General features: G+C 35.5%; 1 protein-coding gene and 1 long non-coding RNA gene across 7 annotated transcripts in view; one reads left to right on the forward strand and one right to left on the reverse strand.

Moving 5' to 3' along the window:
• NR6A1 (nuclear receptor subfamily 6 group A member 1) overlaps positions 1-17,718 on the forward strand; it is a 280,389-nt gene that overhangs the window by 35,832 nt on the left and 226,839 nt on the right. The gene's annotated exons all lie outside the window — the stretch shown is intronic.
• The window catches only part of LOC119545108, a 66,459-nt gene continuing 55,254 nt past the window's right edge, over positions 6,514-17,718 (reverse strand). The window contains exon 3 of the long non-coding RNA XR_005219067.1: positions 6,514-7,093. This is a non-coding gene — a long non-coding RNA (uncharacterized LOC119545108). The remainder of the gene's footprint in view (positions 7,094-17,718) is intronic.

The raw sequence follows: 17,718 nt of genomic DNA on the forward strand, positions 1-17,718 counted from the left end.
AATAGATTTGTCTTTTTAAAAATTGTAAAGTTCAAAATCTGTTTTATATTACTTAATATAGCCCCAGCTTTCCCTACCCCATCACCCTTGTACCTGTGAGTGAATATACCATTTTTTTCTCTATTCTTTTCTTATAAATAGCCTTTTCTTAGGAGGAGGAAAAGGTGATGTCAGTTATTTTCTTGTGCCATGGTCCTTTCTTAGAAGCATTTTTGAACCCTAGGAAGAACATTGAGGTGCCCTGTAGTCTTTCAAACAGAACTACACATAAAACGCAGCAGGTAGTTGAAAATTCAGTTAAACACTGAATGTTCTCTCTGCTTCAGTTCTACTTCTAGACACCAGGGATATACAGAAAATACAAAAAAAAAAAAAAATTCTAGCTTCTACCTCATGGATTAAAAGTCTAGTGGAAAATGTTTTCTTGTCTGGAATTATCTGAGAAGACTTTTTTTTAAAACCTCTAATTTGGCACGTAGTATGCAAGCTTATTCTCCCTTTCTGTACTAAGTAACAATTAAAAGTAGCTTATGCCCATCTTCTGAGAAAGGCCCTGATGTTCTCATAAAGATTATTATTGAATTATTCTCCTTTCCGAGCCAAGTAATCCTAGCTCATTTAACATTTCTGCATAGAGTCCCTAGACTGATTTACAGTCTTCTCCATTCCATGAGAATGAACAAATACTGAATCATAATTTTATATATCAGTATAGAATGGGAGTAACCTTTAAAAAAATCACTTTTCTTTTAAAAAATTGTGTATGGGGTGGAATTCTCAATTTCTGTATGATCTTTGTGAAGTTAGTGTTTTGAATTCTTTCTCTTTGAAGAAATATTTAAGGCTCATAATGGACCAAAATAAAATTTTATTAATTCACTCAACACCAATTGAGAGTTCAAATGAACATGCTAGCCCTACCAAATGATAAGAAGTCTCAAGACTGAATTAGGCTGTGTGAGTTGTGTTAAATTGGTTCTGGTTATTGCCACTGCAAATTTTGCAGCTTCCCACCGAGAAAGGATATCTCCTATGTTAATAACCTCGTGACTTTTGCATACTAGACTAAGAAGAGTAGGGATTTTTCTGATTTGCATCTTTGGAGTTTGGAGACCCCAATGTCTGATATGCCCCCAATTCCTGATAAGGAAAGCCTGTTCATGCTTGCTTATTTTGTTGCCAGTCTCTTCCTGTGCTCAAAATGGTTGCAGGTTTGAGATAGGTGGGATGTGTTGGAACTAGTTGAGGAAATACTGACTTTGTCCAATTCAAATCGTCTTTTTTACCTTTTCTGTGATAGAGTAAATGGGCAGTCATACTTAGAATATGGGCAGCTGTTCACACTCTGGCTGCCTTCTTATGATTCCTGGGCTTCCTGGAGTCCAATGTTATACCAGAGGTTCAGGCTAAGTTCATTTCTACAAGTAGTTTCCCTGTACCCTGTCCATTAGCATAAGCTAGGGACAAGGGCAGTCAAAGGTCAAGAGAAGTTCAAAATAGCATAACCTTTCTATGCTTCTGTTTCCAAATAACCCCCGTTTGCCCTGCTCCCCAAGTTTTTTCCTCAGCTATTGTGTTTACCATGTAGTTGTAAAACTCAAGAGAACAAGGACCAACTTGATACAAGGGAAGTTAAAGAATAGAAGTCATTGTTGCTTAAAACAGGAGAAATAATTGATTTATGTTCAGAGGCCAATTAGGCTATAAAACAGGAACAGTAAAGGGATCTGTGGCTTCAGGACAACTACTTGCTCTGATTTCTGTCCCATGGACTCCCCAATAAAGGCTGTCAGCTTTCTAGGCTAAATTATTAATTCCTTTCATGCCTCTCAGGGATTGTAAACAGCACATAATACAGGAAAACAATTGGTACTGTTCAGTTATTAGCCAGATAGTGGGTCAAAGGGTAAACAGTTGGATTAGCAACAGCTGTTCCTCCTTCCCAGTCAAACTTTTGTTCCTTTATATCTATTTCAGCAAAGCCTTTCCCGAATTTTTGGCCCATGTATTGTTAAATCTATTTTTTATTCCTGTAAAATAATCTTACAGATAATTAAATGGAGAGTAAACATTGACCAAAATTAAAAATACTCATATTTTAATTCAGTTTCCATAGTTGAAGATGGATATTCTTTTGGTATATGCTGACTGTGTTGTATGATGTTCAAAGGGTCTTATCCCAAGGTAAGTAGCTACATGGAGTTAAACAGACCAATTAAAAGCCTTTCAGTTGTTTTTACCAAAAGGTTGAGGATCCCAATGCAACTTGATTAAAAAAAAATTGTCTTTGTTTAAACGGATAGTAGAGTAATGCATGTTTGTTGTGGAAAATGTGGAACACACTAAAAGAAAAATATCAACACTCATAATCCCACCACCTAGAAATAACGAGTGTTTCTCATTGGAGAATGTATCTCTCCAGTTTGTGTCTGAGCTCATTTTTTACATAATTAGGAACATTTTATATATCATATATATATATATATATAGACACACACATATGAACAATATATATATACACAATTTTGTATCCTGGTTTTTTTCCCTATTCATCATTACATGGGAGCATTGTAACAAGTCATGAAACATTTTTCGTAAGTATTTTTAATGGCAGGATATTTGATTGGAAGCGAATAGCTTTAATGTGACTTTTTTTTAACTATTTTTGGACATTTAGATTGTTTCCATTTTTTCTCCGTTATAAATAATGCCACAGTGAACAACTTTGTATGTAAATTTTTTGTCTGCATTTCAAATGTGCTTCAGCTTTTTATATAAGCCAAAACTCTTCTGAATTAAGAGCATGAGTTCTGGCTGGAGATTGCTTGGGTTCAACTTGGTTTCAATAATTACTAGCTTGTGATTTTGGTTAAGTTATTTAGTATTTCTGTGCCTCAGTTTTCTCATCTATAAAATAGGGACAATAAAAATTTTCTTACGTTACAGGGTTGTTGTGAGGATTAAATGAACTAGTATATGCAAAGTGTTAAAGTTAATGCTTGGCAACTGATAATCACTATTAAGAGTATGCAATTGTAGGCTGTGTAGTAAATTATTGAAATTTTCAGTCTATTTTCTAATGGGCTATTTTAACAGTACTTTATTCAATTAAATTAGCTGGTATTTCTTGTTTTTTTTTGTTTTCTTTTTTGTTTTTTTTATATCTTGTTTTTAGTTTTGTTTTTCCTTCTATAGGTTGTGTTTCTTAATGATACAAAGATAAGTTATTCTAAATATTAGCAGATATTAGTTATTGCTTCCAGTAAATAGTTCAGACAGAGGAGCAAGCATATATTGCTGACCATTTTGGCCAAGACTGTCTTTACCATCTGGTTGACTGGTAGGGTATTTCAGCCTCTTTCTCTCATCAGCAGTAGGGAACCTTCTAAATGAACATCTGTGAAACCATTTATTTAGTCTCTTTGGAGACTAAAGAAGTTAATACTTTGCTTATTTAAATAAACAAAGACTCGAATACACTTTCTCTTTGGTCAATAGCAAGGTCTTTTAGAAGGCATGCTGAAGAAAAAACTTATACAATTTAAACCTTGACTGGTTACCATTTTAAACATTATGTGTTTTGGATTTTTGCTGACTCAGACTTTAAAATACAAAATATATCCTGCTGATCAAGGACCTAGATAAATGCTTTAAAAGAGACTTGGGAAGTTAAATTAATCCTTGTCCTCACCATTTGCCATCTGACAATACTGGTAGATGTCCACCAAGCAGGGATGGACATAGGATGAGTAGGAAAGATAAAAACAGTTTCAAATTAAGACAGCCTGACACTCTAGCTTGTTTAGGCTTTGCATTCAGTTCTCAAGTATCTTGGAAGCCCAAGGAGACTTTTTGTGGATTCTTTAAGCTACAAAAGGTACAAATGTACCTCTCAGCTAGAATACCCATAGATCCTATCCAAAATTCCAATATTCTGTACCATGTCTGAATGGGTCCATTCCTAGATGTTGGACTATATATTGCAACTTTTGTTCTCAGAAAGCAGTTCATATAAGCCCAAGTGTGGTCTGCAGAGATGAATTTAAAGCTGGTTGTTAGTGATTAAGGAAGGAAAGGAAATTAACCATTTATTGGTATTCCTTATGTGCCAGACACTTTGCATGTATCCACTAGTAATGAAAAAGTTTATATCATATAAAATTATCTAATTTTAAGTTTGACTTTGTAATATGTAATTCAACACATTTACCGTTTGTTTCCCTTTTCACTTCTTGATGTGAGTGCCAAGCCAAGACAATTCCTGCCCTCAAAGAACTCTGTTTTAGTCAGGAAGGCAGACACAAAACTTGGTAGTACGTGGCTTTTACTACGTAGTAATAATGGTAGCTAATATTTATTATGCACTAAATGCTTTACATTCATTTTTTCATTAAGCACTCATAAAACTCATTAAGAAAGATATTATCCCCACCTTATAGATGAGACCTTTGAGGCCTGGAGAGGTTAAATGACTTATCTGAATGTACATAGTGGAGGAATATCTGAGACTTTTAGAGTCCCAGTTTTAACTCATTTCCTGTCTCTCGGTCTCTTCCATCTCTGACAAGTCTCCAGGTGCTAATGAAGAGTTTAAAGCTGTGTAATGGTTCACATACATACAGATTTATAATGGGACATGTTTTTGTACAAAAGAATAAGGCTATTTTCTAAGTGCCCTTAGGACTCTTCCTTTGCATATATTAGAATGATTTTGGACACAAGTGGAATAATTCACTTGGTATTAGATTCCCAAAGGGATTTCTTCTATGTTCAGGTTTCAGGGTTATTTCATTCATTAGACTCGTCCCTGAAACAGAAAAAAATTCACAAATCTCCCCTGTTCTCCTTTTTCTGTCCCCTTGCCTCCATATCCTTGTGTTAGTGATTTCAAGTATTTTGTGTTCATAACAGTTCTAGGAGCCTGTTTCTAAAGCTTCAGCTGAAACTGATAGATCAAGTCTCTTGTGAATGTGGCCTTTTGCTCGAGAGTTCCCTTCTGATAAGGATTCTTTTGAACAGGGTGGGGGTGGGACAGATTCAGAGCTTAGTCTGAGCTCTCATCCCCTTGACCTCTGCCCCTATTTCAGAGTTTATACTGACATGGTAGGGACTCCCTATGAAGCCAAAAGTTTAGCACTTGTTTACAATTGATGAAAAGACAGTTGCATTCAAAGGGTCCTTGGATAGTCATGGATCTCTGCCACTATCTCTGATGGGTGCAGGGAATGCTTGAACATCTAGGTCTGGAGATTTATAATGGCTGACTAAGAAGGAATGGGAAGAAATTCTAAGGTCAGCTATGTTGCTACAATTGTGCTTTCTGTGAGAGCAGTACTGCAGTAACACTTGAAGATCAGAGAAAGATTCTTACAAACCCTTATTTTATTTCCATTAAAAAAGAGAGAGAGAGACCTAAAATGGTTGTAAGTTCAATATGTGTGACAGGGGGTGTGGGGGAATGCTTTTCCTCTCTCTGTTTTTTTTAATGCCCCATCAAGAGAAAATTTGGCACATTTATCAAGTAGGTGGAGGAAAAACCCTAGATTAAGCCACCATCTTCAAAGGTTATGCATAGTTTTTACAAATTAGTGGGTTTTTTTCCCCCTAAAAACCTTGTGGTACTCGAAGTATGCTGAGGGGAAATATAGTAATTCAGACCCCAGATGATCCCTCATGTACCTTTTTTGGGACACTTTGGTCAGCTAGGACCACTCTTTAGCCCCCTCTGCCTGAAGTTATCATATCTTTTTGTTGTTGTTGTTGTTTCAGTATTTGTTGTGGCTATGAATCTGAAAGAAAAGATAAGCTTCTTTTTTCTCTTTGAAGGGAACTGACAGTCATTGTGAACCAAAATTTAATAAATACATGTTTCTGTTGGTAAGCAAAGGAAAAGACAAACTGCATGGGGTAATAAGATGCAAAGTGAAATATGGTGTTAATAGCTTTTTCAACTGTTAGCGCAAAGTAGTCCTATGTGCAAAATGTAGTCTGGCTTTTTAAATATATTTTGTCTGACTTGCAGGATGTTTAAATAAAAGCATATTAGTTGTCAAATCTAAAACCTGCGAGAGTTTCCTAAAGATTTGGACTTTCTGGCTTTCTGGATAAATTGAAAGACCTGATACCACTGGGCCTGGTCCTCCAGTTGTCACTGACCCACCTGGCTTCCTTCAACAATTTATGGTATCCTGCCAGTCTTCTGTAGGCATCAAAGTTGGCAAAGCAATGACATTAAAGAATGGTAATTGTCAGTGCTGATGAGGGTGTGGGGAAAATGGGAACTCTTGGTAAGTATAACCTACCAATTTCTGTCAAAACTGAAAATGTGCAGGCCTATAGATTTAGCAGTTCACACTTTTGGAATTTATCCTAAAGAAATTATAGTTCTGTAAAATGTATATTCAAAGATACTCCTTTCAGCTTTAATAATAGAAAAAAAAAGAACAATATGAATGTTTATTAGGGAACTAGTTAAATGGATTATGATTAGCCATGCAATGGAATACTGTAGAGTTATTGAGAAGGCAGATTTTTATTGATGTAGAAAAATGCATACAATATAGTGAAAGAAAAAAGCAGTTTAAAATGGGTGTGTATGTGTCTGTATATCTGATTTCATTTATATTAAAATACATCTGTTTATATAGGTATAAGGAATGTCTAGAAGAAGATACATTGAACAGTTAACAGCATATCTTTAGGAGAGTGGGATTACAGGCTGATTTTCATTGTCTCTGCATTAAAATTTTTTTTTAGAGGATCTTGTCTCATAAAGAAAAAAGATATGTAGTTAAAAAAAAAAATCTTTGGCTCTCATTTCAGCTGCTGTTGCCAGAGCTATTCTGCTAAATTGAGCCACCCAGGCTTCTGCTTTCCACCACTTAGATCACATTTTATATTCAGAATTCTCTTATCTTGAAAATGTTCTAAGGAAGGGGAATATACCTCAAGTAGCAGGAGCCATCTTGAAGTTCAAGAACTAGGTAAAAGCTCAGTGCCGCATTCTCAGGCTTCTCTTTGCAGCCTTGCCTCCATTCTTAATCAAGCCATCTGAATTGGTCTCCTTTTCAGTGTCTGGAGTCTTGAGCCAGTGCTGTCAAGAAAGAAGGAAGCGTTTGGTAGCTTCTCATATAAATTGGGCTGTTCTGGAATAAATGGAATCATACAACATGTGCTCTTTTGTGTCTAGCTTTTTTCAGCATAATGTTTGAAACTCATCCATATTGTTGCAGGTGTTAGTAGTTCATTTCTTTTTATTGCTGAGTAGTATTCTAGTATATAACAGTTTAATTATCCATTCACCTTTAGATACCTGGGCTGTTTCTGGTTTTTGGCTATTGTGAATAAAGCAGCTATGACTATTCTTGTACAAGATTTTTGTGGATATATATTTTTATTTTTCTTAGACATATCTAGGAATTGTTGAGTCATATGGTAGATGTGTGTTAAACATTTTATGAAATTGCCAAACATGTTTCCAAAATGTTTATATCATTTTACAATTCCATCAGTAAAGTATGAGAATTTCCAGTTGTTTCACATCCTTGCCAGCATTTGGTATTGTAAGTCTTTTAAAGTTTAGTCATTTTAGTAAATGTGTATGGTAACTGATGTGATTTTAATTTGTATTTCCCTGATGACTAATTATGTTGGTCACTTTTTCATGTGATTATTGGCCATTCATATATCATCTTTATGAAGGGTCTTTATGAAGACTTTATGTTCAAGTCTTTTGGCCATAAAAAAAAAATCATGTTGTTTGTCTTATTATTGAATTATAGGCATTTTTAAAAATTCTGGCTACATATATGTATTGTGAATATTTTCTCCCAGTTTGCAGCTTGCTTTTTATTTCATTAACATGTTTTTTGATGAGCAGAAATTTTAAATTTTAATGAATTTCAATTCATTAATTTTTCATTTATGATGAGTGCTTTTTGTATCTTCCCTAAGAAAACTTGGCCTACCCTAAGTTGCAAACTTAAAGTTTTCTAATAGAAATTCTCTGGTTTTAGCTTTTATGTTTGTTTCTAATCCATCTCAGATTAATTTTTGTGTATGATATGAAGTAGGGATTAAAGTCTTTTTTTTTTTTTAATGAGTATTCATTTGTTCCATACCATTTGTTGAAAAGACTTTTTTCATTGAATATTTTGATGCCCTTGCTGAAATCACTTGTTCTTTATGTGTGTGAATCTGTTTATTTTATATTCTCTTCTAGCAGTCTATCTTTTCATCACACTGTCTTGAAACAACACTGTCTTGATTACTTTAGCTTTATAATAAATCTTGAAATCAGGTAGTGTTAGTCCTCCAACTTTGTTCTTCCTTTTCAACATTGTTTTGGTTATTTTAGGTTTTTTTTTCACTTTCACATAAACTTTAGAATCAGCTTATCATTTTTTTAAAAAGCAAAATAGGCTGCTGTGATTTTGATTGAGTTGCGCTGACCATATCAATTTGGGTAGAGTAGTCATCTTAACAGTATTGAGTCTTCTAATTCATGAATTCAGTGTATCTTTCCATTTATTTAGGTTTTTATTTTCTCTCAGCAATGCTTTAGTGTTGAAGTCTTGTACCATTTTCTTTAAATCTATCTATAAGTATTTTGTGTTTTTTAAAATTTTATAGTAAATGATATTATTTTTAAAATTTTATTTTTCAGTTATTTTGCTAGTATATAAAAATGCAGTCAGTTTTTGTATATTGAATTTGTATCCTGCAACATTGTTAAATTCACTTACTATTTCTAGTAACTTAAATAAGCTCTTGGTTTTTTTTTAATGTATACATCTGTGAATAAAGGCAGTTTTATTTCTTCCATTTTGATGTTTATGACTTTTTTTTATTTTTCTGATCTTACTGCTCTGGGTTAGATTTCCAGTATAATGGTTGAATAGAGATGGTGAGAATGACATTCTTGCTTTGTTCCTAATCCCAGTGGAGAAAAAATTCAACATTTCACTGTCAGGTATGATGTTAGCTATAGGTTTTTTATGGATGCCCTTTATCAGGTTGAGGAAGTTCCCTTCTGTTCCTAGTTTGCTAAGAGTTTCTATCATGAGTGGGTGTTGAATTTTTTAAATACTTTTTAAAATACTTTTTTTACATTTAGACTGTTTAGACTGTTAATATGGTAAATTATATTGATTTTTCAATGTTGAACAATCCTTGTGATCATGGGATAAACCCATGTGGTCATGATGTATTATCATTTTTATGTATTGCTGAATTTAACCTGATAATATTTTGTTCTGGATTTTTGTGATTATGTTCATAAGGGCCAAACCTAAGTTTTTAACTGTCAAAAGATTTTTCTTTTTATCATTTTGGACACATTCTCCTTATTTGTGTGAATCTGTATTAATTTTTGGTGCAGTCATGAACCATCCAACTGGCTTTCTAGATAACTTTAGGAATTCTTCTCCTACTTTAAATTTGAAGTCTCCATCTAGTGGGCTCTTCTTGAAAGAACAGCAGTAAAAACTGGTGATAACGCATTGGTGTTTACTCCAATTAGTTCACTAGGTGGCAATAGGACCTAACTGAACAGTGAAGAATCTCTGAAAAATAGAAGAAAACAATATTTGAAAAACACATAATTAAACAGAAAACAGGATTTTCAGAAAAGGGGTACAGCTAGGCTTCAAAAATGAGAGAAGAGGCTTATACCTTTAACTCGTTCCAAGAGTGTGTAGGAAACTCTAATATATGGGAATTCATTTTGCTGCCTTCCTTGCCTTGTTCTGTCATGCTACAAAATCTTGATATATTCAGTGGAGATCTAGTCGCATTGCTAAAATGTATCCCTTGTGGGTGTGTGTGTGTGTGGGGGGGTGTAAATTGATGGAGCTATCCCTTAATGCAAAGAAATCTGAGTTTGAGGAGTAGGGTCAAGAAGGTATGTGCTCTTATATCTGAGAACTCAAATCTACTTCCTGGGAGGGAGACTGCAGGGAGGCACTGATGGCTCCATGCTGTCCCTTGGATCTGGGACTTCTTTCCTTGGGCACGAAGAAAGGAACTTCTGTATGAATGCTGTAGGTAAAATGTGAGTTCTCCTTCAAATAAGATAAGATAAGATAAAATAAAACAATAAAAATAAAAATAAAAATAAATAAGTTGGGAGAACAAAGATTTTCCTGGACAAGGAATTGTTTAAGACAGCAGTGAAGGAAGAAGGTCATTTAAGGGGATGTGTGAGAATCCAAGTAGCCATGGATATACTTGATGGGCCTGTAAAAATTAAAAGAAAGGGGTGGGGTGAGTTTTTAATCCTTTTGCTGTAGAGAAGAAAGGAAAGGTTTGTGAGAGACAGTTTAGGCTGGAAGCAGAGTGTCCTGGCAGCTTAGAGCAGCTTGCTGTTTCATCTGGCGCTGACATTTTTTCTTTTTTTTCAACCTCAGACCACTTAGGCAGATAGACCCCATTACCTGCTTATTGTGCCTGTTCTGCTTTCCAGTTAAAAATAATCAATCGATAATAGACTATTACTGTGCAAATAAATTTGGGGGAAGGATTATGTATGTGCTTTAGTGATTGATATATGATTCATATTTGAAACATGGCATATACATGTCAAAATCTAGTTACTGGAAAACTTTAAAATAAGAATATTGTTGATGCAAATACCTGTCATTGTATACAGTGTGCATCAAACTAACTTGAAAGTGATGATGCTAAATGAGCCATAATTGAATATTAAAAAGCAAAAGTACCAGCAATCAAAAATCACCACTAATTCCCTCAACAGTAATAATGGAGTTTTTCCCGGAAATTGCAAGATTTCCGACTGATTTTATGTGTGCATTTACAGTAGGATCTTTGCAATGTTAACATACATGTGTGGCAGCCAGGCTTTTTATTTTTCAGTAGAATACTAAAGAGTCTCTTGTTCATTTTAGTTTATAAAAACCAAATTTTATTATCAGTGACTTTAGTTATTTGCAATTAGCCTTTAAGTATAAGTAGAAATGCATTGAACATCAGTCACCCATAAGATGGATGAATGTTGGATTAATTCACTAGGAGGATCCTTTAAGTTCATACCTTGAGAATCATGGGGCTAAGGATTTGGAAAGGAGGAGGAGACGGTGGAAAAATACCCACAGGTTAGTTAGAAGGAGGCTTAAGTGCATTTGACCATTGGTGTCAGGTGAAATAGAATGAGGGTGTTTTTGTCTCTGACTTACAGCAAAATCTCATTACTGGCTGTGGGTGTGTTTGTGTTCACTTGTATGTACAGATGTATATAATAATAGCTCTAATACTGTTGGAAGGATTACTACTCATTATATGACCAGTCCTGTTGGCAGTATTATTTGTTATGTGAGTATAACACCAAGTAATTCTTTTAGGAATTGTTTTTCCTTATTGTGAATGTAGTAGAGCTATGGAATTGAGAAGGAAATAAAATCCTTGATGCAATGCCTTCGTGCTAGAACTTCTGTTAATATTTTGGTGTCTGCATCATTTAGCATCTCAGTTGTCAGAGAATCTGTCAATGTAACTAAAATGTGGTAAAAACCAAGCCTTAACATGGCATTTACTGAAATAATCTTGTGAGATTAAGTTTCTCTCTCCATGAGAGGTTTTGCTAGACAAAAACTTAAAATAAAAGTCTTTAGTCACCCTTTCCTAATAGTCATAATAATTTAGGCCCTTCGCTATGTTTTTCACCAAAAATATATTAAATTTTCAGATGTGTTTTCGGAGCAGTTAGTTTCAACCTTTGACCTTGGTTTTCTCTTTTGAAACAATGGGTAGAACTATTGCTAAGCAAACAAATTGCATAAACAAATTGATATAATCAATGAAAATGCTCCTACAAATGCAGATGAAAGATCACAGGGTCATTTTCAAAACTTCAGAAATACAGTGAGACTAGAAACAAATTTGGGAGAAATAGATGTTGATTGGAGGTTGGTTTGGCTGCTTATAATTAGTAATATGAAAAGAAAGCAACCATGTGAAAATAATTCTGGAATTGTTGATTAGTCTTACTGACATTTGGTGCCATTCAAACCCTAAGCATTAGAGAACAGTGTGGTTTTTACCTAGTGTTCAGAATGTACATGTTTAATCCAGGTAATATAAAAAAAGCTACTTTTATTGGGGCTTGCTGTGGGTCAGGTGCTATGCTAAGTATTTTTTTCTCATCTTATATAACCCCTTTCACAACCTTATGTAGTAGATAGTGGTTCCCAGATGAGAAGCTTAAGCTGAGAGGTTCAGTGCTTTACTCAAAGCCACATTGCCTCTCGTTGTCCTATTCGTCATAGCCCAAGAAAACTTTAGAGCTTACAGAATGTGATCAAGTCTTAGGGGTTTGTAAAGAAATTTGACATAGCCAGAAAAACATGAATTGAACACAAATTGCTATATGGTAGAGAAGTGACTGGTCTAACTAGAGTGTGAGGGATTCTGGTACCTAGGAAATATAGATTGGGAATAAGGGAGGAAAACCAGAGGCGCTGATAGGAGTAATTCAATGGCAAGAAACAGAGACCTCGTCAAAGTATTTTAAAATGGGGACATTGGTGAAAAGGACAGGTTTTTCTTGGGGTCTGGGAGAGCATGCAGTTGGAGTTCAGGAAGAACCAAGACCAGGATTTCTTTTCTGTCTCTCTGTGGCTGTATGGAGTCTCATTTCTGTTCCTTTTGTGCCCCTACTTCATGCTTCTCTTCTGTAGACGGATGCTCTTTGCTTCTCTATGTCCATGATGGAAAATGGCAACCCCTGCCCTGCCCTGGCTCGTCATGTCTTTTCATCATCGGTGCTCAACCCAGACTAAAGTATTTGTGTTCCAGTTTTAAATGTACAGGAAAGAGAATAAGCGTAGATTAGATTGAGTTAGATGTCCCTTTGTCCAGTCAGAGAGCTGTGGCCCACGGACTATTCACAAGAAGCTTCAGGAACATTCCATTTGAAGAGAATAAGAATAGAGTTGGCAAATTATTTGACGTGATACGTTCAGTCAGTAAACAGGCATGATGGAAGTTGCCAAAACTGAGCATGAAATCTGGCACCTAAGGGACAGTGCACAGGCAGGGAAAAGTCAGGCAAAGGTCAATTAAGAATTATTTGCTATGCTTGGGGTGGGAGAGGATTGGTATCTGGTAAATGCATTGGGAATCAAGGCATTAGGTGATGCTTAAAGTTTGGTAAGTAGAAGAATTAAGCTTTCAAACCACCCAATCATTGCCTGGGGGTGTAAGCATTAAGACCCAGAACTCTTGGGTCTTGAGATGCTAATAGCCAAATGGGCTGAGGGTTAAGCCTGGGCTAGTGGGCAAGACACCCATGATATATACCAAGGCATGCTGTTGGACTTAATTGCAGTGGCCAGGACCGGCCATGGCACTTAATATACTTCTTTGCCTGAGACCTATTCAATAACGTACCTAGTGACAAGGTCTGAAGCTGTCCATGTGCTTTTGCCCTAGACATGATTGTCTCTAGGGCTGGGCCAGATTATATATACACATGGATGGCATTAGTGACTCCACTAGTTAGGGGTTTTGGGAAATGGGGACTGATAACTCTGTAATATTCATATTTTTTTATTGTTGCCTTCTGGCATCGAAAACAATCCCATAATTCCAGAGTGACTTTGTGCCTCTGCCTTCACACAGGGAAGATTTCCCTCGTAAGTGTATTTTGGAATTGAGCTGTATTTGAGCAGTATAGGTGCTATGGCATTAGATCTATTTCCAGAAAATAAGCTACATTTCAGACAGGCTGTTCGGCTTCACTGAGATCAGGATTTTAATCACTTACGAGATTTGTGAAAACTTATCTGAGGAAGAGGTTCATTTCTGGCATGAGTGAATGAGAAGGTCAACAGATTCTCTCCCCCAAAAACAACTGAAAATTTGGACAAAACTGTAGAAACAACCAAAGGCTTAGGAAAAGTTGTAAAGCATTTTATTCATGAAAACCACTAAACTTAGGATAAGAACAGTGTAAGTCTGTGGTTGCCTGAGATTGCTCCCATTTTTCCTAGCTACTGATAGCATAGTAGTTCAGTCAGGGCAGAGCTGGACATGAAAACCAGAGATTCACTACTGCTGTGCACAAGGACTTACTTGATTTGCAGTGTTGTTAGTTAAAAATGATAATCTTGTTGGCAAGAGAAAAATAGAGGACCAGCAACTTTTTCTGATTTGAGGTTGTAATCCTCTTTGGGCAAGCAATGGACCAGCAGGCTATCCAGGGCTTTAACAGAGGATTCTGGGATGTGAGACAACTACAGGGGTCTTATTACGCTTTCCTCATATCCTGATTGATCAGAGGCTTTGCACATTGCACACTAGAGACTAGTGCAAGCCCCAGCCATCCACATAGCCTTGACTAATATGAAAAATATGTGAGACTGTGAGATTGAGAACATCTTCTTGACAGAAAGGGGGATGCGAAATGAAATGAAACAAAGTTTTAGTGGCTGAGAAATTCCAAATGGAGTCGAGAGGTCACTCTGGTGGGCATTCTTATGCACTATAGAGATAACCCTTTTTGGGTTTTAAAAGAAGTAAATACCTGAAACTTTCAAAATCCAACCCAGTAGCCTTGACTCTTGAAGATGGTTGTATAGCAGTGTAGCTTACAATGGGTGATGGTATGATTGTGAAAGCCTTGTGGATCGCAATCCATTTGTCCAGTGTATGGATGGATGAGTAGAAAAATGGGGACAAAAAACTACATGAAAAATAGGGTGGGAGGGGGGGATGATTTAGGTGTTCTTTTTTACTTTTATTTTTTATTCTTTTCACTTTCTGGTTCAAGGAAAATGTTCAAAAAATAGATTGGGGTGATGAATGCACAATTATATGATGGTACTGTGAACAATTGATTGTACACTTTGGATGATTGTATGGTATGTGAATATATCAATAAAATTGAATTTAAAAAAAAGCCTAGCAGAAAGTAAAAACTGGAGCAGACTTGAAGGCCTGATGTGTGAATGTGCTCCCTAGCCTAACTTCAGTTCCATCAATAGAAAGTGGAAGTGCTCAAGATGGTTGAGCACCATCTCTGACCAGTCTTTAAACAGTCAGCTATGCAGATGCAGGGGTGACTCCTAGGAAGCCAGGCTTAAAAATAAAAAGGAACAAAAACTCAAGCTCTCAGAAGCCACACATTGCAGGGGAGACACACTTCACATATTTAGGCTGGAAAAGTTAGTAAAAGAAACAAAAACCAAAAAACAACCATAAACAGCAACCTTTGGGGGAAAAATCAGAACCCAGAGTTAACAACAGTACATTATTTAAAATGTTCAATATTCAACAACAAAAATAATCTAAGACATTAGACTTTTAACTCAGGGGTAAAAATATCAGCTGATAGAAACTGTCTCTGAGTGATCCCAGGTATTTGATCTAGCACACAAAGACTTCAAAGTAGCTATTATAGATATTTCAAATAAATAAAGGAAACTACTTTATGTAATTAAAGGAAAGTATGATGATAGTGACTCACTGAATAGACAGTTTATAAAGAAGAACAAAATGGAAATAATGGAGTTGAAGAGTATAATATCTAAAATGAAAAATTAACAAGGAGTGCTCAACAGCCAATTTGAGATGTCAGAAGAAAGAATTTAACTTGTAGATAGGTCCATAAAAATTATTCAATATAAAGAATAAACATAAAAAGAATTGGAGAAAAATGAACAGAGCCTCTGAGACCTGTGGAACAGCAGCAGGTGTATGGGTAATGTGAGTCCTAAAGGAGAGGAGTGAAAGAAAGGGGCAGAAAAACATTGAATTTGATGATATATATTAATTTCTGATCCAAAAGCTCAGTGAACCCCAAATGCAATAAACACACATCAACTGTTGTATCACAAAGAGAAAATCTTGAAAACAGCAAGAAAATAATGTACATGGGAATAGCAATAGGTTTTATGGCTGACATCTCATTAGAGACAATGTAGGCCTGAAGGCAGTGAGATGACAGATTCACACTGTGGAAAGAAACACTTGTTAGCCAAGAATTTTGTATCCAGAAAATCTTTTCTTCAAAAATCAAGGCAAAATAGAGACATTTCCACGTTAAAAAAGAAAAAAAGATAATTCATTGCATGCAGATCTGCCTTATGAGAAATATTAAAGGAAGTCTTTCAGACTGAAAGGAAGCAACACCAGATGGTAACTTGAATCCATGGGAAGAAATGAAGAACATTAGAAATGACAATTATGTGTGTAAACATAATGAGTTTTTCTCACTTATTTTAAAAATACAAAGATTGAATAAATCAATAATTTTAACACTATACTATTGAGCTTATATATATATGTAATTATATGTGTGTGTGGCAATAATAGTACAAGGTGGTGGAAATAGGAGATACACTGGAGCATGTTTTTATATTTTTCTGGAATTAAGTTAGGAGTAGCTTGTTCTGGTTTGCTAATGCTGCCATTATGCAAAAAACCAGAAATGGATTGGCTTTTATAAAGTGGGTTTATTTGGTTACAAAGTTATAGTCTTAAGGCCATAAAGTGTCCAAGGTAAGGCATCAACAATGGGATACCTTCACTGGAGAAAGGCCATTGGCATCCGGAAAACCTCTGTTAGCTGGGAAGGCACATGGCTGACGTCTGCTTGTTGCCAGGTTGCGTTTCAACTCCACTCTCTCTGAGGTCTGTGCATTCTTCAAAATGTCCCTCTTAGCTGCAGCAGCAAGCTTCTTCTGTCTAAGCTCTTATATAGGGCTCTAGTAAACTAATCAAGACCCACGCTGAATGGGTGGGACCAAACTTCCATGGAAATGATCTATTCAGAGTTATCACCTACAGTTGGGTGGGTCATGTCTCCATGGAAACAAGCTAATCCATAGGTTCCAACTTAATCAGCACTAACACGTTTGCCCCCACAAGACTGCATCAAAGAACAAGGCATTTTGGGGGACATAATACATCCAAACTGGCAAACTTATGATAAGTGAAGATGCATATTGTGATCCTTAAAACAACCATTAAGAAAATGACAAAAAAAAAAAAGAAAAAAAAATCAGCAGAGGAATTAAAATGGCACATTAAAAAATTTTAACACAAAAGAGGATAATAAAGGAGGAACAGAGGTACAAAAATAGAGATGAGACATAAAAACAAAGAGCAAAATGACATACATAAAATCCAGACATATCAATAATTATATTAGATGCGAATGAACTAACCATCCCATTGAAAAGGTAAAGATTGTCAGTCTGGATAAAAGGAAAGACCTAACTCTCTCCTGTCAGTAAGAAACACACCTTAGCTTCAAAGACACAAGTAGATTGAAAGTAAAAGGATGGCAAAAGATATACCAAGCAAACAGTAACATAGGAGAGCTGAAATGACTATGATATATTATTATCAGACAAAGTTGACTTTAAGATTAATATTATTAGAGACAAAGGGACATTTCATATGGCAAAAGGCCCATATATCAGGAAAATAAAACTATTATAAAAGTATATCGAAAAAGAGAGCACCAAAATATATGAAGCAAAAACTGACAGAAATTAAAGGAGAAATAGACAATTCAATAATAATAGCTACAGGTTTCAATAACCCACTCTCAATAATTGATAGAATAACTAGACTATCAACCAGCTTGACATCTTGATGTTTATGAAACACTCCAAGACCACATGGAGTATTCTTTAGGAATGTTCTGGCCACGAAACAAGTCTCAATCATTTTTAAAGATTGAAGTCATGTATACTA

Source organism: Choloepus didactylus, chromosome 10 (genome assembly GCF_015220235.1).
Source record: "Choloepus didactylus isolate mChoDid1 chromosome 10, mChoDid1.pri, whole genome shotgun sequence".
In the NCBI taxonomy this organism is placed as follows: domain Eukaryota; kingdom Metazoa; phylum Chordata; class Mammalia; order Pilosa; family Megalonychidae; genus Choloepus; species Choloepus didactylus.